Source organism: Grampus griseus (genome assembly GCF_964374135.1).
Source record: "Grampus griseus genome assembly, chromosome: 6".
Taxonomy (NCBI): Eukaryota; Metazoa; Chordata; class Mammalia; order Artiodactyla; family Delphinidae; genus Grampus; species Grampus griseus.
Window position 1 is genome coordinate 4,555,838 of NC_139000.1, and position 25,736 is coordinate 4,581,573.

At 46.9% G+C, this 25,736-nt stretch overlaps 1 protein-coding gene across 1 annotated transcript in view; it reads left to right on the forward strand.

The window, feature by feature from the left end:
• The window catches only part of MED27 (mediator complex subunit 27), a 196,914-nt gene that overhangs the window by 142,022 nt on the left and 29,156 nt on the right, over window positions 1–25,736 (forward strand). The window lies entirely within an intron of this gene.

Consider the following 25,736-nt stretch of genomic DNA (forward strand, 5'->3'; position numbering starts at 1 on the left):
GTGCCTGTGCACAGGAGAGTGATTGAATAAATTATGATACAGCCACACAGTGGAGCCACACCACTGCTTTTTTTCATCTTTAAGAAACAATGAGAAAGACCTCTATGACTCATTTGAAGTGATTTCTAGGATACATTGTTAAGAGAAAAAAACCAAAGTGTAAGAGTATCCTTAATATGCTTCCTCTTTTGTAAGAAAGGAGAGAAAGAATATCTGTTATCTTCTAATTTTAGAGGAAGCACACAGAAAAGATGAAACCTGAAACAAAGAAATTGGTTAGAGCGAGGTAGGTGGTAATAGGGTAGGGTGGATGTGTATAGGGAGGGGGATGTGTCTCTGAGAATATCTTTTTGTTTAGTTTTGATTTTTAGAACCATGGTAATGTTTCATGTATGCAAAAAATAAATACAGTCGACTAGAGTGGATTTTTTTAAAAAAAGGAATGCAAACAGAAATAAATAAACCTAACTGTATTTCAAATGAATAATGTAACCACACTTTGGGGAAGGGATGGAGAGCTAACCCTAGTAACCTTTGAACACAGCATTGTCACTCTAGATCCTTGGGCTAAGGGTTGTTATACCTGTGAATAAATATTTAACCTCTTGGTGGTTTGCCAGTTTTTCATAGAAGGTATGGGTTAACAGTTCTGAAGCCACTTTATATGTATTCTAGGATTGAGGAAATAAGGAAATAAATTGCAGATAACGGGAACCGGATTTCTCCCTTTTGAAATTGAAGAGGGACATTACCAAAAAGAGGGACATTACCAAAAAGAAGGAAAAGGCTAGAATAAACCCTTGGTGTTGGAGTGAAACTGGCAGTGTCAGTGTGAGCTAATTGTTTTTGATACGTATATGCAGATAGATACAGAAATAGATACAAGTGTGTATACACATACCCATGTGCACACATGTCCCAACTCCATCTGCTGAGATGGTCTACAAGCAGGGAGACTCCAGGAACAATGGGTGCGTCTCTTGTCCCCATCTTTGTTTTTAAACATCATTCTCACTAACAAGAACTAGGCTCCTTGGAGAAACGGCTGGTTCCAGAACACGGGCAGAGAAAGTATAAGGTGAACCTGGAACATCTTCTCAGGCCAAAGCAAGGGAAGTGCTCACCGAATGATGGGGCTGTGTGCAGTGGACACAGAAGCCAGTTTGGCTCCTGTCAGCCAAGCCTGGGACCATTGAGCACCAAGATAAATGGGATAGTAATGGATTACAGCCCACAGAAACCATCGTAATCCACATGTCCATACTGATTGACATAAATAAAAGAAGAAAGAAGGAATGGGAGGTATCCGTATAACATAAAAATAGCCACGGGAAAACCATTCCTTACAGTAGAATGTGAGCTAACAGATGCAGAAAGAATTAGAAAGTGTGGCGGCCGCCACAGCGACAGCTGTTCCACATAGAACCAAGGGTCACCAGCGAGCGCTAACATTAATGGCTGAAGGGTTGATGATACACAGCATGAGTGGGTGTGCACACCCGTGTGTGTGTGTGTGTGTGGGGAGAGGGCAGATGGAAGGACCCAGGCCCAAGCTCATGCAGCGTAATGCTAACATACAGGGCCTGTACGTCTGAAATCGTTCAAAATTATTTCGAAATAAGAAGTTAACATTTTTAAGCGAGCATATTTAGATTTTTACATTATATGAAATTATGTCTGGTCCAGAATGTGACCGTTGTCCCCACCTCCTCCACTGCCACCACCCCTGTCCACGCCTCCATTACCTCTCACCTGGGTCAGTACAGCAGTCTCCTGACTGGTCTCCCCCCATCCCCTGTCTGCTCTGCACACAGAGCCAGAGAGTCTCTTAAAGGAAAATTCAAGAAGCGTGTCTTCCCTGCTCAGAACCTGCGAAGGCTCCCCATTTCACTCCGGTAGAAGCCCCAGTCCTTCTCGTCTGCCGTGACTCCACCTTCAGTCTCCCATCCCTGCTGACCCCCCTCCTGCTTTGGGGCCTTTGCCCTTAGACGTCTGCAGGCCTCGTTCCTCATATCCTTCGAGGTTTGCTCTTGTATCCCTTCTCCGTAAGACCTCTCCTGACCAGTATGTGTAACTACCCCCTGCCCCGGATCTGCCTGAATGTCCTTTATTTTTTTTAAATAGTACTTTTCACTTTCTAAGATAGTACGTGATTTTCTTGTCTGTTACATGAGTCTCACAGCTTGTGGGATCTCAGTTCCATGACTAGGAACTGAACCCAGGCCCTCGGCAGTGAAAGCGCAGAGCCCTAACCACTGGACCGCCAGGGAATTCTCTATGCTTATTGTCTCTTATCTGTTTCCTCCAGAAAGACTGTAAGCGCCACAAGAGTGAGATCTTGTCTGTTTGTTCATTGATGTGTCCCAAACCCCTAGACCAGTGCCTGGCAACATAGTAGGTGCTCAGTAATTATGTGTTGAATAATATTCATTCATATTGATGTGTGTTTATATAAAGAAACTGAATTAAAAGATTTTTTAAAGTACTGAGATGAGCTATTAGGGGATGTGAGCCTGGAGTAGAGACTGTGCAGTCCTGGCTTTGAGGGAAATGGACACACACCTGTTTGTACCTTCATCTGTAAACAGGGGCTGTCTTTACCCTCCTGGTAGAGTAGTGGTTACCTCACGGGGGAGGGGGAGAGGAGTTAGTTCTTTAACTTTCTACTTGAAACACTTAAATATTATTTGATTTCTTTTATTGTAACCATGCATTATGCTTAGGATTAAATTTCATAAAACAAAAACTGTCCTCTTAAGTGTAAAATTCACTGGGAACAGAAATACGGGCCTGATCTTACCGATTCCTCAGTGTCTTTGTTTAGTCAGTGCTCTCTCTGTACCAGACACCAAGCTCAGGTCTTTACACACCCGCCTCACTAGTTCTGCCCGGGACCCCAGGAGGTAGGTGACTTTATCCCGTTTCCAGGTTAATAAGCTGGGACTTGCAGAGGATCAGGGTCACAGCGGAAAGATAACCCCAATAGTAAGTGACAGTTCAGGCCCCAGTCTGTGTGACTCGAGAGCTCAAGCTTTCACCCATTAAAATTAAAAATTACTTGAAGCTGCCCAGATGTCGCTTCATTCATTCCCAGCCCTGAAGCATGTTGTTCCTGCTTCCTCAGGGTGTTCCTTGCCCTTGGAGTATCCAGCCCCTGCGGCGCCAGAGATGAACTCGGGACCGAGCAAACCGAGAAGGGGAGACTACACTAGGGACGCAGAGAGGGGGTCACGGGCTCAGTAATTTTTCAGGGCCCACTGGATTCTGAGGTTTCTTAGGCAGAATATTTGCAGCGCTTCCATCTGAACATGTACACCAAAGTCATGCTTGGCTTTATCTTCTGAAGGCTTGTGATTTTAAGTGTGTGTAGATACGGTGTTCCATTCAGACATACAGATGGCATTTTTTGTGGGGTTCCCTCTCCTGTTCTGACTTAATTTTCTGAAACTAGCTCTTGTCGTAATCCCAGGGATCTTAAGCTGGCCCGTGAACTCCTAGAAGGTACTGGATGGGCTTCAGGAAATCTCTGAACCCCTGTGTGTAGATACACTTACGTGCCTTTTTCTGAGGGGAGGGTATGTGGCTCCCAGTAGAAGGGGTGGTTAATTCCCAGAGAAGGTTAAGGACACTGGTCTTAAACCCTGATGGAGCTCTAAGTCCTTTCTCAGGGAGGCTCTCTGGTGACTTGCTGATTCAACCTCTAATCTTCATATTCTTGTTTTATATTCAGTATATTTTAACAGGTGGACTTCATTTCCACCTGTATTTCTGGTGGCTTCCAGGTTAAAACACAGTGCTAGAGACACTGCTCTTAAAGAAAATGGCCATGCGAAGGAGGGTCCTGGAGTGGGGCAGCTTACCCCAAATGCTTGTCATTAAAGGTGTTTTTCAGTGTAATGACAACTAAAGCATAAATAATTCTTTTTTAGTTACATCGTTTTTATATTCTGACAAAAGCATTTTTTTTCCTTAGAACTAATTTCAAGGAGTAGTTTATACTTTTCTCCCTCCCCTCCCCCTTCCCTCCCCTCCTCTCCCTCCCCTTCCCTCCCCTCCTCTCCCTCCCCTTCCCTCCCCTCCCCTCCCCTTCCCTCCCCTCCCCTCCCCTTCCCTTCCCTCCCCTCCTCTCCCTCCCCTCCCCTCCTCTCCCTCCCCTTCCCTTCCCTCCCCTCCTCTCCCTCCCCTCCCCTCCTCTCCCTCCCCTTCCCTTCCCTCCCCTCCTCTCCCTCCCCTTCCCTCCCTCCCCTCCCCTCTTCGTTTCTCCTCCCTCCCTCCTTCCCTTCCTTCCCCCCTTTCCTTTTTTACAAATACCATTTACTAGGTATATGTTGTTTCTTTAGTTTATTTACCTATTGGTTCAAGACAGTTGCTCCCAGAGGCAGTGGGACACTTGTTACATGAATGTGTGTTTAGGGCTAAGTGGTAATTGATAGTGTCCCTCAGATTCCCTAAAAATTTTGAGTCTAACTTAAGGATAACCTAGTTAGGCATCCCAGAACCGCCCCCACCCCCCCGATGCTAATATGCCAATAATTCCTGGGGTCTGTCATTTCTAATGGTGCCTTGGAAGCCCATGATGCAGATCTCTAGTTTCCCTCAACACGTCTCAATTGCGTTTATCCCCCCAAACTTGGGAAGCACATTCCACCAACTCTACCAGGTATATTTCATTAGGCTAGCATTTATAATAGTGAATTTAAATGTTGGAGAAAGCTGTTCGAACTCCAAAGGAGTTTCATTGGATTTTAGCTTTAACTATTATCAATTGATTTATGACATTAATGCTGGTGGGAGCCTGTGGCACTTGCCTTTTTGAGGCGGGGTAAAACTGTTTTCAAAATTCAGAAAAAGGGGCTGAGCAAATGCACAGTTACCTTAAACAGCAGCAGTAAAGCCACAACTACCTTTTGTGCGTGTGGCTTAATTCAGTTCTACTCAGTGGCGAAAGTGTTGGGTCTGCTTCCAGGGTACCTGAGTTCCAGGCTTCTTGTCTTATACCTGCTCCCAATTTGGTAGCTCTCTGCTCCATCACATATCTTCATTTCTGTAGCAGATACAAGAATTGTATTGATCAAACACTGTGTGAAAGATGACCCCGAATTGAAAGCTCCGCGGTGAGCCACCCCCGTGCACACAAAACGCCGCCTGCGCGCTCTTCCCGACGCGCTGCCCATCCCGCCTCCCGCCTCCCAGTCGGGCCCCGCCCACCTCCCCCGCTCTCACCTCTGTTGCCGGAATTCTTGCTGCAGCCACCTAGCTGATCCCCTGGCCTCCTTGTTTCTGGACGCTCTGCCTCCACTCCATCTTCCATATTTAGTGCTCATTCCAAAGGACAGGTCTCCCCAAGGCAGTCTCCTACTCCTTTGCTTGCAGGGTAAAGCCCTCCTCCTTAGGGAGGTGTATGTGGGCAGTCTTTAGAACCCGGCCTCAGTTTTCCTTTCCAACCTCTTCCACTCTTACTACCTCCCACCACCACCTGGGTACCCTCTCGTGTTTCTCAGTGGAGGCACTCTTGGCATTTTGAATGGGACAGTCTCTCCTTGTATGGAGCTGGTGGTGTCTTGCAGAAGGATTAGCATCCCTGACCCCAGAATGCTAAATGCCAGTGGCTCTCCACCCTCAATACCTCCTCGTTTCCAGGGGCTCCTTAGAAGCCACAAGATTCCCCAAACACTCCGTGCCCGTTTGCTTCTGTGCTTTGTGCCTGCTTTGCCCTCTGTGGTGTCCTTGTCCAGCTCCTGCCCCTTCTGGCAAAACTGCTGCGCCTTCTTTGAGATTGGGGTCTAATGTTACCTTTCAAGAAGCCCACCCTTACTTCTTCAGGCTGAGATAGTTCCATCCTTTGTGCTCCTGAAGTCCTGTTTATGCCTGTGTTAAAAAGAGTGCAGCAGTGTCCTGGACTGATCTTAAGCGGATCACTTTGCTTTAAGATGCATTTAACAGTACCTATAATCATGTACCACTGTGCACAAAACCTTTATGAAGAGCCTAAGGGGAAGTGCGCCACCCGGCCAGGTACCTGTGAGGATCTATGGTGATCCACCCCCGTGCGTAGCACTGCATAGCCCTTGGTACTAGACACGGGGGACTTTACAAAGGAGAAGCGTTCTCTTGGTGCTTCATAATTTCCATAGGGCAAAGAGACAATGTAAATTGTTGTTGTTGGGCTTCCCTGGTGGCACAGTGGTTAAGAATCCACCTGCCAATGCAGGGGACACGGGTTCGAGCCCTGGTCTGGGAAGATCCCACATGCCGCGGAGCAACTAAGCCCGTGCGCCACAACTACTGAGCCTGTGCTCTAGAGCCTGCGAGCCACAACTACTGAGTCCACGTGCCACAACTACTGAAGCCCGTGCGCGTAGAGCCCATGCTCCGCAACAAGAGAAGCCACCGCAATGAGAAGCCCGCGCACTGCAACTAGAGAAAGCCTGCGTGCAGCAGCAAAGACCTAATGCAGCCAAAAATAAATAAATAAATAAAATTATAAATAAATAAATTGTCATTGTTGGTCTTGTTATTAGAAGAACAGTAATACTGGTCAGTAGATTCTTTGACGCCCTGGCACTTGTCTCAGAGCTTATATTTGACCAAATGGAGCCATTTCTCTCAATACCCCCTGCAATCAATAATGTGAAGCAAACATGATGTTACTCTTCCCGAATCGTAATCTTTGTTCTGAAGAGTCATTAACACGGGAGTCCAAGCTGCTGTTTTCTTCAGACAGTCGGGTTGTCCTGCTTCAGACTTATACACAGCAATTGAGTCTCATTAGCCCAGATTTACACGGCATAGACCAAGCGTGCAAACAATCGAAACTTGCCAGAGCTGCATTAAATCTTCAGCTGATTTTAAAAGCAGTTTATCTTGGTATTTTACTTTGTTCCCTAATCCCAATCTATGCAGTTGATTTTTCCTCCATTTAATCTTTTCATTGTGTCTGTTCATTGAGACAAAAGAGTTGCTCGATTCTAATAAAAGTGACATACGCAATCCATTTCGGTTGGCAATTGAATTAAAAGATGAGCATGAGTTTATACCAATATGGTCTATGGTATTATTAATTATGTAAATTATATTGAATTTTAATTAAAATTAATTTAACTGATGGTGCTGTATATAGTTACAGGGGTAGTGATTGACGTCATTCTCATCACCATCATAATCAAGCCAGCTCCTAAGCAGACCTGGAGCCAGACGGCTAGGGTTCAGTTCCTTGCTTGGCCAATTCTAGCCATGTGATGTTGGGTCGTCACTGAATGTCTCTGTGGCGTCATTTCCTCCCTGTGTAAAATGGAGCTCTCTCGTGGGGTTGTTGTGGAGATCACCTGGTTACTTAATCCTTGGAGCCGGGCCAGCCGCTGGTGAGCTCAGACGGCCAGGATGGGGGCAGGGCGTGGAGGGGGGGGATGGCAGTGATTTCTGCTAGACATTTGTTGAAGATCATGAAATTGTATGGGCCTTGTTCATGGCTTAATAACCATGTTGACTGTTGATCATAAACATTGTGAACATAAGAAAAATGTCTTTGTCTCTGTTCAAAAACCCTTTGCAATAATGTGGGGCCTGTTTCTTAAACATAGATGAGCATTCTCACCGTCCTTTTTCTCCTCGTTCTTGAACTGTGTTTTTCAATATGCGTAGTTAAAATTTCACAGTGACTGTCTCTGTGTCTGCTTGTAAGGTGACTGCTCGGTGATCATGCTTATTTTATAGGGCGTCCGTTATTCCTCCATTTTGTTCAACTACAGAGATGTGAGGACTGTCAAACAGAATTTTGAAGTAGGGGCTTTGTTGGGTTTCGCCTTAAAGTTAGCATTCATAATATTAGCTGCGACTTATTCAGGAGCTTCCCCCACTCCCCTGGCTGTTCCTTCTCAGTCTTCTCTATAGATTCCTCCTCCTCTTCCCAGAACATTGGCGTGTCCCGAGCTCAGTTCTTGGGTCTGGTCCCTTCTCTGTCCGTACTCCCTAGGTGATCTCATCCATCCCAGGATTTTAAATATGTTTTAAGTAGTTGCTGCTGAAGCCCAGGTTTACATCCTCACCCAGGTCTCTCCCCAGACTTCAGGCCCAGGTGCCGGTTGACGTTGCCACTTGCGCGTGGGCAGTGGTCCCCGTGTTAGGAAATGACGACTCCATTCGTCCTGTTGCCAGACCAGAAGTCTTGGAGTGGCCTCTGCGTCTCCTTTCTCTCACAGCCAGTCCATTGGTAAATTCTGCGGGTTCTTCCTTAGAAATACATCCAGAATCCTAGCGGAAGAGAATATAAAAAAGAATGTCTGTGTGTGTGTAACTGAGTCACTTTGCTGTGCAGCAGAGACCGGCACAACACTGTAAATCAGCTCTACTCCAACTAAAAAAAAGTCAAAAAAAAAAAAGAAGGAAGGAAATACATCCAGAATCTACTCACGTCTCACCAACTCCACTCGACACCCCAGTTCAAGCTGCTGTCCCTTCTCACCTGGCTGATTGCAGCCTCCTGCCACCCCTGCACCTCTGTAGCCTTTCACACACCGTAATCACTTCGCAGCTAGAGCACTGCTTTTGAAATGTCACTCTTCTGCGTAGAAGACCCTACCAGCTTCCCATCGCACCTAGAGGTATCTTCACCACGATCTGTCAGACCCTACACGGTCCCCTTCCTCCCCGACCCCATCTCCCACCACTGCCCCCTGACTCAATCCACTCTGGCCACACTGACCTCCTCACTGCTCCCAGAGCACATCAGGCCTGCTCCGGACTCGGGGCCTTGGCACCAACTGTGCCCTCTGCCCCTGGCTCTCTCCTTCGCTTCCTAAGAGCTTCTAGGTCTCCCCTGATGGCACTGTTTAAAATAGCACCCTACCCCACCCCTTGCCATTCTGTCCCTTACCCTGCTTTGTTTTTCTTTATAGCATTTTCACCATATGGCACGTTATGTATTACCTTACTGTCAATTTCCACCCTCCACAAGGCGAGCTCTTTGAAGGCAGGGACTTTGTTTTGTTCACTGCTGTATCCGCAGTGCCTAGAACAGTGCCCGGCACATGCTGAGTGCCCCGTAAACATTTATTCAATGAACATATGTGCTGTTTGCAGTGTAATCTCCCATCAGCCCTCTGAGGTAGGTAAGGCACAGAGAGAGGCAAGATAAGTTGCCCTAAGCACATAGCAAATAAGTAACAAAGCTGAGGTTTAAACTCTGTCAGTTTGCCTCCAAAGTACACGTTCTTTCTGCGTTACTGCGTGCCTTGTCATTTCTGGATGTTTCCAAACTGCTACCAGATCTCTAAGAATTTTATTGTGCCTTTGAAGACTTACCCTGTTGATTTTGTTCATGGTTGTCATCAAATCGTTTCTGAGTGTCTGGTTTCCACAGGGCTTGTGCCAGTCACGAAAGATAAAAGGAGTGTTCGTGCCTGTCCCCTGCCCTTCTACTCTCTTCCTGGAGCAAATCCCCCACGAAACTGTGCATTCCCCCAGGAAGATGTGTCGTCCGGTTCTTTCGTGGTCCTTGTCAACTTTCCAGGCTTAGAACTGTGCCTGGCACAGAGGAGGTACTCCCTTCATAGCTATGGAACAAATGAATGAAGACAAGGGGCACAAGTAAGTGCTGTGAGAGTTCAAGTTCTTGGTTTTTGCTGTTTCATTCAACAGAGGCCGACCGAGCATCGCCCGAGTTAGGTGTCTCCCCAGCGTTCAGAGAGCGGCTAGGCTCTGGTGCTTGTTGGGAATGTCAGTTCCGGCCCAGAGCCAATAGGGTGACCAGGGGTGGGGTGTCTGATTCAGATGGAGTTGTGGGGTCCACACCTTGAGAAACCCACTGCTGCCTAGTGAAAATACGGACCACAGGAGAGACTTCCGAACTGGACCATCGAGGAAGGGGTAAGGTTTCGGTAAGCCGACAGGAGGGCCTTCCAAGCAGGGAGAAAGAAAAGTGAAAGTTGAGACTTGTCTTTAGATCCTAGACAAGTCTGCCCCTGCCACCATGAATATAGTATTTCTAATCATCGCTGCCACTTCACGTGCCTGCCGTGTGCTTGGAACTCTGTTTGGGTCTTTAATACACCCCTGTTGATTTGATATTCACACCCACACAAGATGTTATCACCATCGTATAGACAGAACACTGAGGCTCAGAAGGGTAACTAACTCGCTCAAGGTCATGTGAAGTGATGGAGCTGGGATCTGAAGGGTGATCCAGGAAGCACCAAAGTCATGGTCTTTTCTGTCACCCTCTGCACTGTCCACTGACAAGATCTCATGGACTCAAAGGAGTACAAGAATCTCCTAGTACGTGTAGGTAACTGGGGGAAATGTACTGAAATGAGTCAAGTTTTCTTGAAAGCTCCTTAAAAGAATGATGGCTTTGATAACATTTAATCTTGGTAGGAAATGCTTTCCAAATATACTCCTGACTTTCCCAGTTCTGCTTTCTGCTTTCACACAGGCTTTATCAAATGATTGTTTTGTTGATAAATTTAGTGTGCAGTTGGGACTTATATGTAGATTGTACCTACCCTCAAAGGGAGAGTGGGTTTTATAGCTTCCATTCATTCTCATTAAAATCAGAACATTTGCATCTTCAGTTTTACATCTTGTTCCAGGAATTTTAAGCAGTCTGATTGTATGGAAGTGGGTCGTATTAATTGCAAATGGGCTAGACATCTGCTCACTAACATGGAATGAATTTTTTTAGCTCTATTTTGTTTTTAAATATGATCTACCAGAGTGATTAAGTGAGGGCTGTCGGTACTGCTGTTACAAGAGTAGGATTTTCAGAGATGTATAATGTAACCCTAAAAATGAATTGGAGTGAATCTTTGAAAGTTCTTGAACAGGGAGCAGTTAAACATCTTAGGGTTGATACATTTTTATCCACAGTCTGTCAGGGAGCTGTTTTCCATCATCGGGAACTCTGTTGGTCTGGTGCGCAGTGAGCCCAGGTCCCGTGGGTTCCAGGCTCTGGGGTCTGCGATGCCTTGCTGTTTCTACCTGCGGGGAGGGAGGCAGGCAGGGAGTGAGCTGAGGTGTAGTATCAAACTGGAGGAACAGGATCCAGGCTGCTGGGGACTGGTTGAATAGGCAGGGTATTTCTTTTCTGGTAGTAATATAACAGTGTTTCCCAACGTGGACTTCTTGCAACACGAATTCTTAAGGAGGGTTATGTGCACAGTAAGTTTCAGGAGCTCTCACTGGTTAAACAAAGCTAGTTAAGCAGGTTCCTTCACTGCAGTCCTTTCCAGAGCCTTCAATATGCCCTCGTACACTGTGGATCTGCAAGAGGAGGAGGATGTCTACACAGTTTCCCCGACGTATTTGGCCACAGACCCCTTCTCATGGAATACAGTTTGGGAAATGTCATGGAGAACATCCCAAGTATTTATTTTTAAATCAGGAACTGGGGAATCTGGTTGAGGCTGTCTTGGTCATGTAGCTGAATGTAGAGTCCCAGGTCCTCAGGGCAGTTGCCTCAGCCCTCTTGCTCCTCTGGACCTCTCAGGACCTGGCTTTCTTCAGAGTCGCAGTCCCCAGGCTAGTGGCCCCACTGGCCCAGTTAGGAAGCAGGAGGGAAGCTGGGGCCTCTGTGCGTCCGTGCATGTCTGTGCTTGACAAAGAGGAAGATGATACATGGCTTAGCAGCAGTGATCAGGGAAGGACAAATGCAGTATGTACAAGGTGAAAAGAGTTCTGGAGCGAGTGACATTTTTCCTAAAGCAGTTTCCTGAGCCTGATCCAGCCAGTGCCTGCTACCTGGAGGGGTTCAGTCAACATTTGTTGAATGAATAAATTGTTGGTACTCCGAGGCCTTTGCAAAAAAGACGTCTAATGTTGCTACACCATCGTATTCTGCTTCGGTTCAGTTTAGTTGCCAAATGTATATAACCCTTCACGCCTTCTAGAATCAAAGGTCAAAACACCAGAACTTTTCTTTTCCTGCACTTAACAGACGTCCCTTTCGTGCAGAAATCTCTGCTGTGTACTGCCTTGCCACAGAGCAAATGTTTCTGGGCGTTATTATTCTAGGGGTGGGAATGGATTTGAACTGATTGATCCAAACCTTTACTCTTTCTGTCTTGGAACCAGTGACAGAAAGCTGACAAATGTTGAGGGGTGATGTCTGCTACCTCCGAACTGAGCAAAGCTAGTCGACTCATGAGGGGCGAAGGCTGCGGTGTGAACCTATGACCCTGACCTCATTAACTTCAGGCACCTGAAGTGCAACCTCGTGACAGTGCTGTGACGCCCGTCTTACTGCCGAAATCCTCCTCCTGATGCTTAGCGGTGCTGTTTTCTCGTTTCATTCCCTCCTTCTGCAGAGCAGGGCTTGGTACCCAAAGGAAGGATCGCTTGCTCACCCTTAATATGGGGAGATAATTTAGAGCACTTAATTTGTGTTGACTCTTTATTGGTGCACTATTGCAATTAAGTTAGATTAATGAAAGGTAAATTCCAGTCTATACATGAAAAAAAAAATCTCTTGTAAAGATCCTAATTAGTGTGTGTGTTTATTTAGCCTCTCATGGTTTAATTGCATCCCATCTTGCTATTTACAAACAGGCATCATTAAAGAATAATGAGTGTGTGAAGAGCATTCATGCTAGCAACAGATGAGGTAACTGGCGCTTGGTGGGGAGAGGGACGGATGGATGGGAAGGCTGCTGGTTTGTAGTATTTTTGAATGAAGGAGAGTGCAAGACGGTCCTTTGAACCAGTCCACGAGGGGAGGACAGAGCAGACATCATGCCAGGCAGCAGCTTGTCCTTTAGCTGCAGAGACCTGGGCTGCTTTTCATTTGCTGCCGCAGTGCAGTCTGGAGAGGTGAACACACGCCCTCACACGGCTGCCTCGTGACCTTAGCCGACAGCATTCAGGTTGAAGCTTTCTTTTCAGCCCCGTGTTGCAGGACATCTGCACCTCAAATCCATGAGCATTCCCTGGGATGCTGAAAAGGCCACCCAAAGTGGGCCTTTCCTCATACAGCTCAGCTCCAATCCCTGCAGCAGCTTTTTTTTTTTTTAATATCCAAATATAAAATCAATTGAGAAATAGGTTCATGATATTTCACTGGCACCCCTAATACTTCATTCCAATGTTACATAATTTGCAGTCGTTCCTCAAAGTTACAAAGCAGTTTTATCTTTTTAGATGGATGCTTGATTTACAGTCTATTCTAACCTGGTTTAGGGGTAGGAAAGCCGGGATTCCAGACGGGATAGCAATGAAGCTGAAGGAGGAGAGAACAACCTGGAAGAAGCTAGTCGTCATAATGTCCTCATCATTTGTTGCCTGAGTCTCTGATTCTTGGTGTAGAGTAAGCAATTCTCTAAAATCACTAAGGAGTAAGTGTGGGGGCAAAGGTGGTAAATCTGAGGAGGAAATGACCTGTAGCCCTGGTTGCCTTTGCTAGTAGGAGTAGGTCTCGGAAAAATCTGCCTCAGTTTCCCCTTATGTTATGGTTATCATTGCAAGCAGTTTTGGGAAGGTGTTCTATATAAATGCAAATTGCCACTATTCAAACTCTATCAAAGCCTTAGATCTCTCTAGGGATTCCTGGGTGAGTTGAAGTCCAGGGTTTAATTTATTTAAAATCAGGTTATAGGAATTCACAGTTTTCAGTACATTTTATGTTTTTCTTCAAAAGAACCTACAGTTTAATTTTAAGCTCCCCTAAACTGAAGCCCAAACCATGTAACGTTTTTCGGTGTTCTAAGACCTGCCTGTATTTAAGGACACAGCTAGCTGCATTATCAAACACAGAAGGACCCAGACAGGCTTGTTTGGTTGTGTCTTTTGTTGCTGTTAACTTGCAAGTGTTCCATTTTCAGCTCACAGAACTGTGGGGCATATTTTCCCATTCATATTAATTGGATTTTAAAGTGACCTTGGCCACGTATTGATTTGAATTAAAATTTTCTACATCAAGGTCAAGTTGGCACATATCCTACAGTCGAAATATTAAAAAGCCAAGCGCTGCCTAACAGGGTATCGACAGAAGTGGAGGTGTAATGGGGTCACATGTGCCAGAGGGCACCGTGGTCCCATTCTAATGCAGGTGGCAAGTGGCAGATCTATGTGGGGATCACCTTCACCTGGACTTGAATCGCCCGTCGATGGGATGGTTCCAGTTTAAGTCCACAGACCCACCTTCTTCCGGGAAGAACACCCCTGAGCTCCTCAGAGCCCAGATGATGCTGCTCAGTTGCGTGGGTTTAGGGTGAGGTTTCAGGTCATCTGAATTCACCCAGACTGCCCTGAAAACGAGGGCCTGAGAAGATCATTCATAAACTTGAACTATCTAGCCCAGACCTCAGCCGTGAGTCCCAGTCTCCAAATTGCCCATTTAACATCTCTCCACTGAGACATTTCAGAAGTGTCTTAGACTTCATAAAAGAGAAGTGATTTTCCCTGCCCCCTGTTTTACCCCTTTGCTTCCCCATCTTATCTCAGTAAATAGCAAAACCATCTAATTGGTGCTCAAGCCAGAAACCTACAAGCTTCCTTAGTTCCCCCCTTTCTCTCACTTCACAGCCCATCTGTCAGCAAATCCTGTCTTCAATTCCATCTTCATTCTATCTGAAATCTACTGGCGTCTCACCTCCTCTGCCGCCACAGCCCCAGTCGAAGCTGTCATCGTCCTCTCGTGGTCTCCCTGTTTCTTCTCTTTATCTCTCCACCAAGCAGCCAAGGACATGTTTCTTTAAAGCACACATCAAACCTGTCATTTCTCTGCTGAAAACCCTGCAGCGGCTTCCACTTCACCCCGGATGCAGCTAACCTCTTGTCAGAGCCTCTGCCCTTCACGAGCACGCCAGCCTGCCCTTGCCCGGCGCCTGCCTCTCTCCTGCCCTCCCCACCGGCCTCCTCCTCCTTTCTCGGGTCTTTCCCGCCCAGGCCTCTGCCAGGCTCCTCCCATGGCCGGCCGCTGCCCCAGCACCCCGCATGGCCTGGCTTCACCTTACATAATAGGTTTCTACCACATGTGAACCTACCCCCTCACCCAGCTTTATTGCCTTCCTAGCCCCACACAGATGATATATTTTTGTTTCTCTATTGTCTGCTCACCCCCCCAACAAGAATGCACCCTTCTGAGATGTTTTGTTCACTGCTCCATCTCTAATCCTTAGGCCGAGGCTTGGTACAATAGTGAGTGTCCAAGAAATACTGGAGTGCATTCAGTGAACAAACGAATAATTGAATCATCTGATCTAAATGTCATTTTTTTCGCACATAGGTATTGCCTAAATAATCTCTCTTTGAGCTCTCCCCTTTTTGTTTATTTCCTTTAAAACTCTTGGCAAATTATACATTTTTATTTATATATTTATTTGTTGCCTGTCTCCTGCACCGGGACTGTTAGCTCTCTGAAGCTCTCTTTCGTTTACCTCTGTGTACCTGACGCCTAGCCTGCACATGACATGCGTTGACAAGTACCTGCTGGGTGGACGGAGGGGGAGGACCGGAAAGCAAGCCGTCTGCAGCGCAAGGCAGCTCCAGGCTCCAGGGCATCCGTCTGTCCGTCTGTCTCCCCTCCTCCTTTCCCCAGCACTTCGTTCCTCCGCCCTCTCTCGCTACATGGCCTCCCTCTCAGAGGAGTGCTATTTTCGGTTCCCAGTCTTCTCCATGTTCTCCAGGCCAGATTCTGGAAGGAGGCAGTTTACGTGGTCTAGCCAGTATGGGGAGAACCTTCTGTACCAGACCCAGTTCCTACCCCTGGGCCAACTGGTTCCGCCCAGGAGAGAAAATAGCTGCTTTCCGGGCAGCAGGCATGTCCTGCAAGACGGGAACGTTGAGTGCGGTGGCTTCCTTGCTGCCGTGTTCAGGGCAGGGGACAAGTGAAGGGTGTGTGTGCTGACGGGGATTCCGCATCACATCCCTTAGTAGAAACTTGACGTTTTCAGCATATTGGAGAAAACAATAGTCAACTTCTCCTTTTGTCAGCTAACCCGTATCCCACTTCATTCTCCCAACATCTTTTTGGAATCTCGATGCCCTATTTTTATACAGGCGTCGTATTCTCCTTTTTCCCAGAGGGGTTTATGTTATATATTTGAATGTATGTTTTATAAATGAAAATGAACTGAATTCTGTTTTGACGGTTTGGGGGATTTTTCATGACACTGCAAGGGAAACCCTGTAAGGTAGCCAGAAACCAAGGTCAGGAAGCACAGTTTTTCTCTGTTGTCTTTTTGCTTCTTTACATTGTGTGTGAATTTTGTTGCTGTTGAGGGGAACATGAAGCCAGCTGAGAGCGGATGGCTGTGAGGAAGTTGTTATTTATCGTATGAAACGGAAACTTATTTCTTAATCCGTCCTTGTCATGAAAACGAACTTGGAGGGCTTCCCTGGTGGCACAGTGAGAGTCCGGCTGCCGATGCAGGGGACACGGGTTTGTGCCCCGGTCCGGGAGGATCCCACATGCCGCGGAGCGGCTGGGCCCGTGAGCCATGGCCGCTGAGCCTGCGCGTCCGGAGCCTGTGCTCCGCAACGGGAGAGGCCACAACAGCGGGAGGCCCGCGTACTGCAGAAAATAAATAAATAAATAAATAAATAAAAGGGCTTCCCTGGTGGCGCAGCGGTTGGGAATCCGCCTGCCAATGCGGGGGACGCGGGTTCGTGCCCCGGTCCGGGAGGATCCCACGTGCCGCGGAGCGGCTGGGCCCGTGAGCCATGGCCGCTGAGCCTGCGCGTCCGGAGCCTGTGCTCCGCAACGGGAGAGGCCACAGCAGTGAGAGGCCCGCGTACCGCAAAAAAAAAAAAAAAGAAAAGAAAACGAATTTGGAGAATGAGTAAGACCTCTCCGATGAAACTCCACTCCCACCAGGGCAGTTGTGACTTTTGAAGAGAGGAACGGGTTCAGGAAGATCAGAAGTGCCCAGATTGTTAACTCTGATGGCTCCTTAGGAAATGATGCAAATGTACTCATCAAGGGAATAAGCCACCTAAAGAAAAATGAGCCTATCTTATTAGGCGGCGTGCTTCGTAACTGTTAGAAAGGATTACCGCAGTGATACAGCAGTTGTTACCACGTAGCGAGTGACAGTAGTGACTCCCCTGGACACTTAATAGCAGTGGTTGCCCAGTCCTTATAAAGGGTTCCATCTTAGAGACGAGGAGGCCAGAGCTCACGTGAGTTGGTTTCCCCAGAGCCACGCTGCTTTGTACATGGCAGAGGCAGAATTTGAACTTGGGTCTCTCAGGCTCCCGAGCCCTGGCCCTCGCCCCCTCCCCATGCTGCCTGTGCCCCGTGACAAGGGCAAGGAGGGAGTCACCCAGCATGACCACGGGTGGCGATAGCGTCCTGGCCATGTTTGAATCACAGTGCTAAGCCCTTCACAAGTCTGGTGTCATTTCCTCGCCACAGCAGCCTTATGCTGGGTCCTACAGGCAGGAGAGCCGGGGCTTAATAGGCCAGGTAACTTGCCGCAAGTCACACAGCCAGGAGGGGGCAGAGCTGAGATCTAAACTCAGGTCTTTGCTTCCCCCAGAGTCCTTACACGTAACTCCCGTGCTTGCGTGCCTTGCTGGCAAGTTGATTTTCTAACTTGTTGGTAGCAGAACCTGAAGTCAGCGTATCTGCCGTACTTTAGGTCTTTGTCAAAAGGGAAGATGTAATTCACATCTTGAGGCTGTACCAACTTCACGTCTCAGATCCAGCCCATCCACGGGAGTCGCTTTCCAGTTTGATTTTCTCTTTCTTGTATCACGCGACGTTGCATTGCATTTTATCAGCAGAGGCGTAACTGAGCCACCCATTGAGCAAGAAACAGGTGGCCTTCAGCATAGAGGAATTTCAGTGTCATCTTCGATGCTCCCTCCGTCTGACCTCTCGGTTTCCAAGTCACGCAGCCCATTTTCTTGTTACGACTGGGCCACTGCCCAGCTCCTCGCGCCAGTGACCTCCTCTTCCAGCCATGACAGCGAGTTTATCTTCGCTCCCTCAGCTTGGCCAGCGTTTCAGCCTTTCAGGGTTGGTCTGTCTCCGTTTTCTCTTGGCTATTTCCAGTTTTACAGTTTTCCTAGAAAGCAGCAGCAGCCGGTTTCCCTCTGAACCTCTAGGCCCCAGTCCTTGCTGCTGCAGCTCTGAGAGGCCTGCTGTCAGGAGAACAATTCCGCCCAGCACGATTCTGTCAGGGCTGCACATACCTAGCAGCTGTGCAGAATTCAGAGCGCTCACTTAAAAAAAAAAAAAACCACTAAAAAGACAAAGCAAGTGTGTTAGTGGCATCTTATAGATGAGGTCAAGAGTGTGAGTATAAAGCCATTTGGGAGGGAAGCCAGGAGCCTTGTGAAGCACGGTTTTGAGCCACTTACCAGAGTTCCAGAAAGTATGGCCGGCGGTTTGAGGATTAGATGGTCCAAGGTTCTGTGGTCGCCGTGTCTTGTGATTTAGAGACGCTGCTGCGGGATCATGGACCGGTCATGAGAAGGGGAAACAGCAAGAGGCAGGCGCCTGGCCCTGTGCAGAAGAGTAGTGACCTTGCCCTCGAAGCTGTGCTAAACCTCAGCTTCCTTCTGTTCAGAATGAGACTGAGACACCTACCTGCCTGGGCTGTACTGCAGGGCTCTTAGGTAGAGGAGGAAATTACAGCCCTGTGGGCACGCCCCGGTCTTTGTCATAGAGCCGAGGGGGTGTCCGCGTTATTCGGGGGAAGACCCCCAGGCGTCAGGGAAAAGCTTGGGGGAACGTGTTTTCCAGGTCACATCTAAGAACATCTCTTGGAGGAATGTTTCATGGGACGTCGTCTGGGGAGTGCTCGTCTATACAACCAACTCCACCTTTCAAAACGTGGGGTAAAACGGGCAGGCGCCCAACCAAGCATGTTCCGACAGCTCAGCGATGCAGCACTCTTCTCCCCAAAACTTCTCAGGTACACGGTGAGCCCCACATGGTAAAGCGCCGTGTACCACCCTCCAGTTAGTTCAGGCATGTGTCAGTTGTATCACCTCCTTCAAGGTAGGAGCCGTATTTGATACTTCTTAACCTCTCTAGGCTTCAGTTTACCCCTTAGAAAATGGAGGAGTTGGAGAAAATGACGTTTTAAAACTTGCCAGCTCTGAAGTTACATGATCCTCTGAAGTAGTGCCCTTGCCCAGTGCTTCACGTAACACATACGCTTATATATTCAATAAATAAGTGCTTACTGGGATCATCCACTTTATCCTCATCTTTCTTTGTCATTAGTACAGAGAGGAAGGTTCTTGGTTCTGTACTGAAGAAAAACTGTTCCTGAACCTCCTATAGGTGCCTTCCTGCCCCTCTCTCCCTCCCTCCCCACCCCTTTCTAACTACACTTTGAAAAACATCATTTCAAGTACAGCAGGCCCCTTAAGGACACCTACACCGTAAACTTTTACCTTGTTTGTACCTGGAAAATAACATTTGTGGACACGTGTATATATGGTTGGCTTCTTTTTTTTTTTTTTAACTGTATCCCTGCCCCAGAAGCAGAGCTCATCCATGCAGCCTTTGTCTGAGTGACAGATAGTGTGCTCCCCACTTCACCTCCCACACACGTGCTTTACGCCGGCCCAGGGGGTGCTGTGTCCAGTCCAGGTTCCTCGTGCAGATAAGCCTTTGGGCAGCTCGCCTCCGCTGCATCCTAGACACAGCTATTGCTCAGGCTCAGGGTGCCTTCTCCCTGCACAAGCCCAGGGCAGTGAGGTTGCAAGCGATCAGCTTCTCCCACCTTCCAAGCTCACCTGGTCTGCCAGTGTAACTAACATCTCAACTACCAGATTTGTTACGTTTGCGTTGGATAGCAGTCAGCAGCAGAGCAGAATGAAATACGTTTGCTATTCTCCTCCACTTGCCTCCCACTTTGCGACTTGCCTCGCCGTAGTGAACTAGAAATTCTCCCAATGCCATACAGCTTGGTAGGCGACTGCCGTAGAACAGATAGAGAAGACCGCTGACGCAGCCCCCACAAGGGGATGGGCTGTGACAGCATCTCTAAGGGCACTTCCTGAAAGGGTGACGGCCGGCTGGGTGGTCCAGCCCAGCGGCTTCCTTTCCAAGCGCTCCTTGGTCCCCGTTGGGGAAGCACAGTGCACCCCTAGACTCTTCACAACTTGCCATCTGAACACACGGGGACAGACGCGGAGGTAGCGAGTGACCTGCTCAGTGTGGAAGAAGGGTTACCTTGGCAACGGCAAGCCCGCTTCGGTACCAGATGCATTAGCTTTATTTGTGGGATCCCATAGCAGTTGTGGTCCCGTCTCTGGGCGTTTTGCTCCAGCCATAGCCAGCACTGGCTAGTTTGTAGAACGGTGTCTGTTGGTCTGTATATGGTGCACCGCCGGATCAGTCTACCAAAACTCCAAGGTCACTGCAACCTGCTGCATCCAGATACGAACTGGCACAGTCCAGATACATAAGGATCTGAATCATTACAGGGTGACGTGCGAGGTGGGAAGAGCACACGTGAAGCTCCATCTGAGGGCAGGGCTCAAAGGGCTCACAGGACCCTCTCCACCGCACCACCTCTGAGGAGAACGAAGGCTGATGGCCCGCGGCCGCGTGTCTCCCACGGATCGTCGTCGCACTTCATTCCTCAGCGGGCCCCTCCGCGTCTTGCGGCTGTGCGAGCAGGCACGAGAGGTGGCCCGACTTGCCCTTGGTCACCCTGCCTGTAAGGGACAGGTGTGGCACGGAGTCCCAGTGCGCTTGACCTTCACAGTAAATGGCCTCTTCTGGGAGTCCGCAAGATCAGCCTTCGTGGCAGCTTCGTGCCCTCCCCACACCGCCTGCACCTCAGGCTCGCAGACTCTCAGCAGTCATTCAACAGGAACACATTTTTGTTCATACTTCAGGGCCTGCACAACTGTCACCCACTCTCTGCAGTGTCCCTTTAGCCCCAGGTGTGACAGCAGAAAGGCAAATTAGCATAGGCGGCAATTTCACTGGACCGGAGGCAGCAGCCCTTCCGGTTCCAGCTTTGATGTTAGCTGGCTTCAAATCATTTCGCCTCTGTGAAGTCCAGACAAGGTTTTGGGCTGAGTAGCAATAGCTGCCCCTGGGAACCAGGCCCCGCGCCACACCCCTCACCAGGCGCCTTGTCTCCTTGACTCCTCGCGGTCATTATCTCCATTAGCTGGAGGAAAGTGATGTTCACAGAAGGTAAGTAACTGGGCCAAGCTTTCCAGTAGCAGAGCCGAGACCCAATTCCAAATGCACCTGATTCCAAAGCCTCGAAATGTTAAGCTTCAAAATTGTGTATGCAGTTTCCTTATGACCATGTTAAAAATTCAGAAAGCCGTAACTGTGCATATTCAACCCAGTTGAGCACCAGGGTCCTTTCTGGCTCTATAAAAAATAAGAATTGACAAACTTCATAGACCTTGACGGGTTCAAGAGATAACAAAAGTAAACCGGAGCCAGACTTCATAGCACTGAGTGTCCATAAACTAGCACAGCCCGGGATAGACACAAGCTGGAGGGGTGTTCTTGGTGAGCCTGCCTGGCTCATGCACCTTCCCTGATAGCGTGAAGCCACAGCGCACGAGGTGGGGCATGGAGAACCAGCCTATCCCAGGACTCCAGAGCAAACCGGGCAGGAGGGGTGGGGGGAGGCATGACGGGCTGAGGGTGGAGGGCAGAGGTGTGAAGTATGATGGGGGGGGCAGGAGTAGGGGGGGCCATATGACTGCGGAGTATCGTATTTTTTTATTAGAAAAGAAGTTGAAACGCTTAAACCTCAATACATAAATGAATGTAGGATAAGAAAAAAAGGGGGAAAGGAAAAACTATCCTAATCCAGATTCATAGCATGAAAAACAAAAAATTTAACCTATCAAAAAATGATTTGCCCCTTGCTCTGGTTGCGCTCTTGAAATACCATTTCCCACTGGAAGGAGCCAGAGTTGCTTGAGGAGGTGGCTGATTCATGACCTCAGGTGGGAACCGTACAGGACAGGCCTGGGCTATCATATACCAGACAGCAAGGAAGCCACCACAGAGACTAGGGTTACGACGAAAGGATTCAGCCTCAAGTAGATGCCCACCAGCCACAGACAGAACATTCGAGCGTCCGTAAGAAGAACAATGGCATCAGACAAAAATATATCAAATATGTTTCACTCTTTGAGTTTATAATAATGTTAAGGGAAAAAAACTAAGCCATCTACATTGGAAGTGAACTAGTGAAACAGTGCGTTGTTTGAAAACTGGTATGTGTATAACTGAATCACTTTGCTGTACACCTGAAAGTAACACAACATTGTCAATCAACTATACTCCAATATAAAATTAAAAGTTTAAAAAAGAAAGCTGGTAAATAAATGGAAAGAATTGAGCATTTATCTTCTCTCACACATATAATAAATTCTACCGCTGGGTAACCAGTTAGTAGATAGGGGAAGTTTTTCTTTATAAAAGTGTTCCAGCTAATAAATGAAGGCTGTTGATCTCATTGGAATACGACCGTCTGTAACCCCTGGTGAATTTAATGGGTCATCATCTGCCAGCATCACGAACTGAGACCCCTGACCTCACATGCCTCCTGTCGGTAGTCTGTGACACCCCTGTGAAGTAGTCTTGCCAAAAAAAAAAATCAAGCCTGAATCTCATCTAGTTACCAATTTGCAGGAAGTACAGAGTAAGGAGTAACATGTACACCACCGGGACGCCATCTGCAAAATCCAGACTGTGGAAAACTCTATAGCAAAAATGACCCAGTTTCTTCAGCAAATAGCATGGGGAGAGGGGATAGAGAGAGGGATACCTTTAGTTTAGGAGAGACTTATGAGATAGGTCAGCCAGTTCCACTGTGTGGACCATACTCAGATCCTGATACAAGCAAATTTTTTTTTTTAATGTGGCATTTATGAGACTGTTGGAAATGAACACTGACCGAACTGCAGGTTTGATAACACTGGAGAATTCCTGTTGTTGTTTTAGATGTGGAGTGGCAGCATGGCTATGTTTTTTTTTGTTTTCAGAGCCCTTATCTTTTAGAGATACAGACTGAAATATTTACAGATAAAACGAGACCATGGCTCTTACTTGTTTCAAAATAATTCCGGAAGGGAAAAGTAGGTGAGGGTGTAGGTAAAACAAAGATCTGCCCGAGACTTGTAGCTGTTGACATTGGGATGGGTCCATGGGGGTTCTTTATACTATTTCATTTACTTCTGTATATGTTTTTTTAAGTCTTCCATAATGAAAGGTTTAAAGAAGGTAATTAAGTCGGTACTTCTGGGAGGGGGTGGATTTTATTTTGTTTTGTTTTGATTTAATAACACCCACTGCTGATAAGAGTGGGGTGCTGACAATACTGTTCTTAACCCTTCTGGTAGATTGTATTAAAAGCCTTACAATATTTGTACTGTTTGCCCCAGTAATTACAATTCTACCAATCTATCCTCAGGAAGTAATACCAAATGCAGCAAAAATTTGGTGAACAAAAGGGCACATTGCAGCCTAATATTAATATTAGGGAAAATTTGGAAGCAACTAATGTCCAGCAATAGGTGAATGGTTAAAGAAATTATAGTATAGCCACTCAATAGAATGCTAGGCCACGTGTAATGCCAGTTTTGAAGACTACACAGCAATATGGAATGATGCTTACCTCATAATTTTAAATAAAATTTTGACTTGAAATTATATGTTTAGTTTCAATTATAAACGTGAAAAATTCAAAAACCGTGCATCTTTGATAGTAAAAAGATTAAAAGGAAGCACCCCAAAATGTTAAAGTGGTGATTAGCTTTGGACGGAAAGTCTATAAACAATTATTTTATTCCTTTTTTCTCTAGTTTTAGATTGTTCCATAATAAGCATTTATTAGCTATTTTACTATTAGTTAACTTTAAAATACCAAAAACCACTTATAAAAACAAAAAAAATTAAATATAACATTTCTAGTATCTTTAGTGTGGTTTTTTTTTTCCTATTTATTTATTTATTTTTGGCCGTGTTGGGTCTTTGTTTCTGTGCAAGGGCTTTTTCTAGTTGTGGCGAGCGGGGGCCACTCTTAATCGCGGTGCGTGGGCCTCTTACTATCGCGGCCTCTCTTGTTGTGGAGCACAGGCTCCAGATGCGCAGGCTCAGTAGTTGTGGCTCACAGGCCCAGTTGCTCCACGGCATGTGGGATCTTCCCAGACCAGAGCTCGAACGAACCCGTGTCCCCTACATTGGCAGGCAGATTCTCAACCACTGTGCCACCAGGGAAGCCCTGGTTGTTTTTTTTTTAATTTCATTTTAAGAAGCTTGAGAAATTCCTAAGGGAATTTATCAGTTAAAGTCAGCTAGATTTCGTTTCTTTTAAGGAAACAATTGCTTAGTTATCTACGCTTTTTAGCAAAGAGAGTTAAAATATGTTAGAAAATGGTGGCACTGTTGGACGGGGTATGTTGGACCTTCACTGTAACCCAGCGAGGGGCTGTTAATTTCGGTGCTTATGACTGCCGGAACTGTAACTGGGTTCCTCTCCCTCCCTTGCTTCCTTCCAAGACTGCATGTAAACTAGAGACAGAGTTTCTGTTACTACCTTGCTGGTTTACTGGCATCCTTAAATAGTGATTTCCAGTTATGCAAGAAATGACCTATTAAATGTTACATGGTATAGCAATATTTAAAAGCACTATCCAGAAATAAGGTGCTTTTAACGCTCTCTCAAATGTAAATAAGCACGTCATATCTTTTTCTTGCCCCGTTTATATTCTGTACTAATTGGGGCATATAGAAATAGAGATCAACTCAGCACTAGACGTTATTGAAGGAGCTAGGTATTAGTAATGTTCACTGACACCCAGGACTGATCAAGAAGAGAAGACCGTTGTTGTTTTGAACAGTAGGTTAAGAACTGTAAGGAAAGGATGGTTGAAGGTGTTGTCCGAGAACGGCCTGCTGCTTGAGTTGCAGGATTCAGGTTGCTGCTTGGGGCAGAGACTCTTGTCTGAGCCCAGCAGGACTCCTTTTAGCCAGTTCTGTGATGTCAGAGCCTCATGGACCAACCCAGACAGTGGGCCTTGGGTTGGGTCCTTTGAGTCTGCTTTTAGGATCTCATCTAGGAAATGAAAGAGGAGGCTTGACAAAGCATCAGAAGGGTTTCGTGAGCCCCGAAAAGAGAAGAAGGCGCCGTTTGTATCCTGAAGGCTGAGCCTCTTCAGCAAGCCCAGCAGGTCACTTCTTCCCTGGCATGTGTGAAACTGCACTCTTTTTAGGTTTTTTGTTTGTTTGTTTGTTTTTAATCTATAACATGTGCTTAGGTTCTGAGAGAGTAAAAGCACTTAAATGTATTTACAGGATCATGTTCCTTTTTGGAGATAAAATTCAGCTACTTTTCGTTTACCTTCAGAACTGCTCCACTTTTTACCAGCTGTTAAAAATAGATAGTCCAGGGATTTCCCTGGTGGTACAGTGGCTAAGACTCCGTGCCCCCAGTGCAGGGGACCTGGGTTCGATCCCTGGTCAGGGAACTAGATCCCACATGCCGCAACTAAAAAAGATCCCTCGTGCCGCAACGAAGATCCCACACAGCCAAATAAATATTTAAAAAAAAAAAAAAGATAGTTCAACCAGGGGATATCTGGTGCCTGCCTTTCATCCCTCTGTTGTACTCTCTACATAGTCTATGGGTGTACATAGGCTCATGACATAATATGAGAACAAATGTGCTCTGACTCCTAGAAGGCCAGAATTGCAGGATAGTCTTTGAAGAAGGTAATCTTAAGACAGGAAAAAAAAAAAAAGGGAAACTTACTTTATCCAGCAGATAGTAAACATTTGGAAATTATCCTGCGAGTTTCTA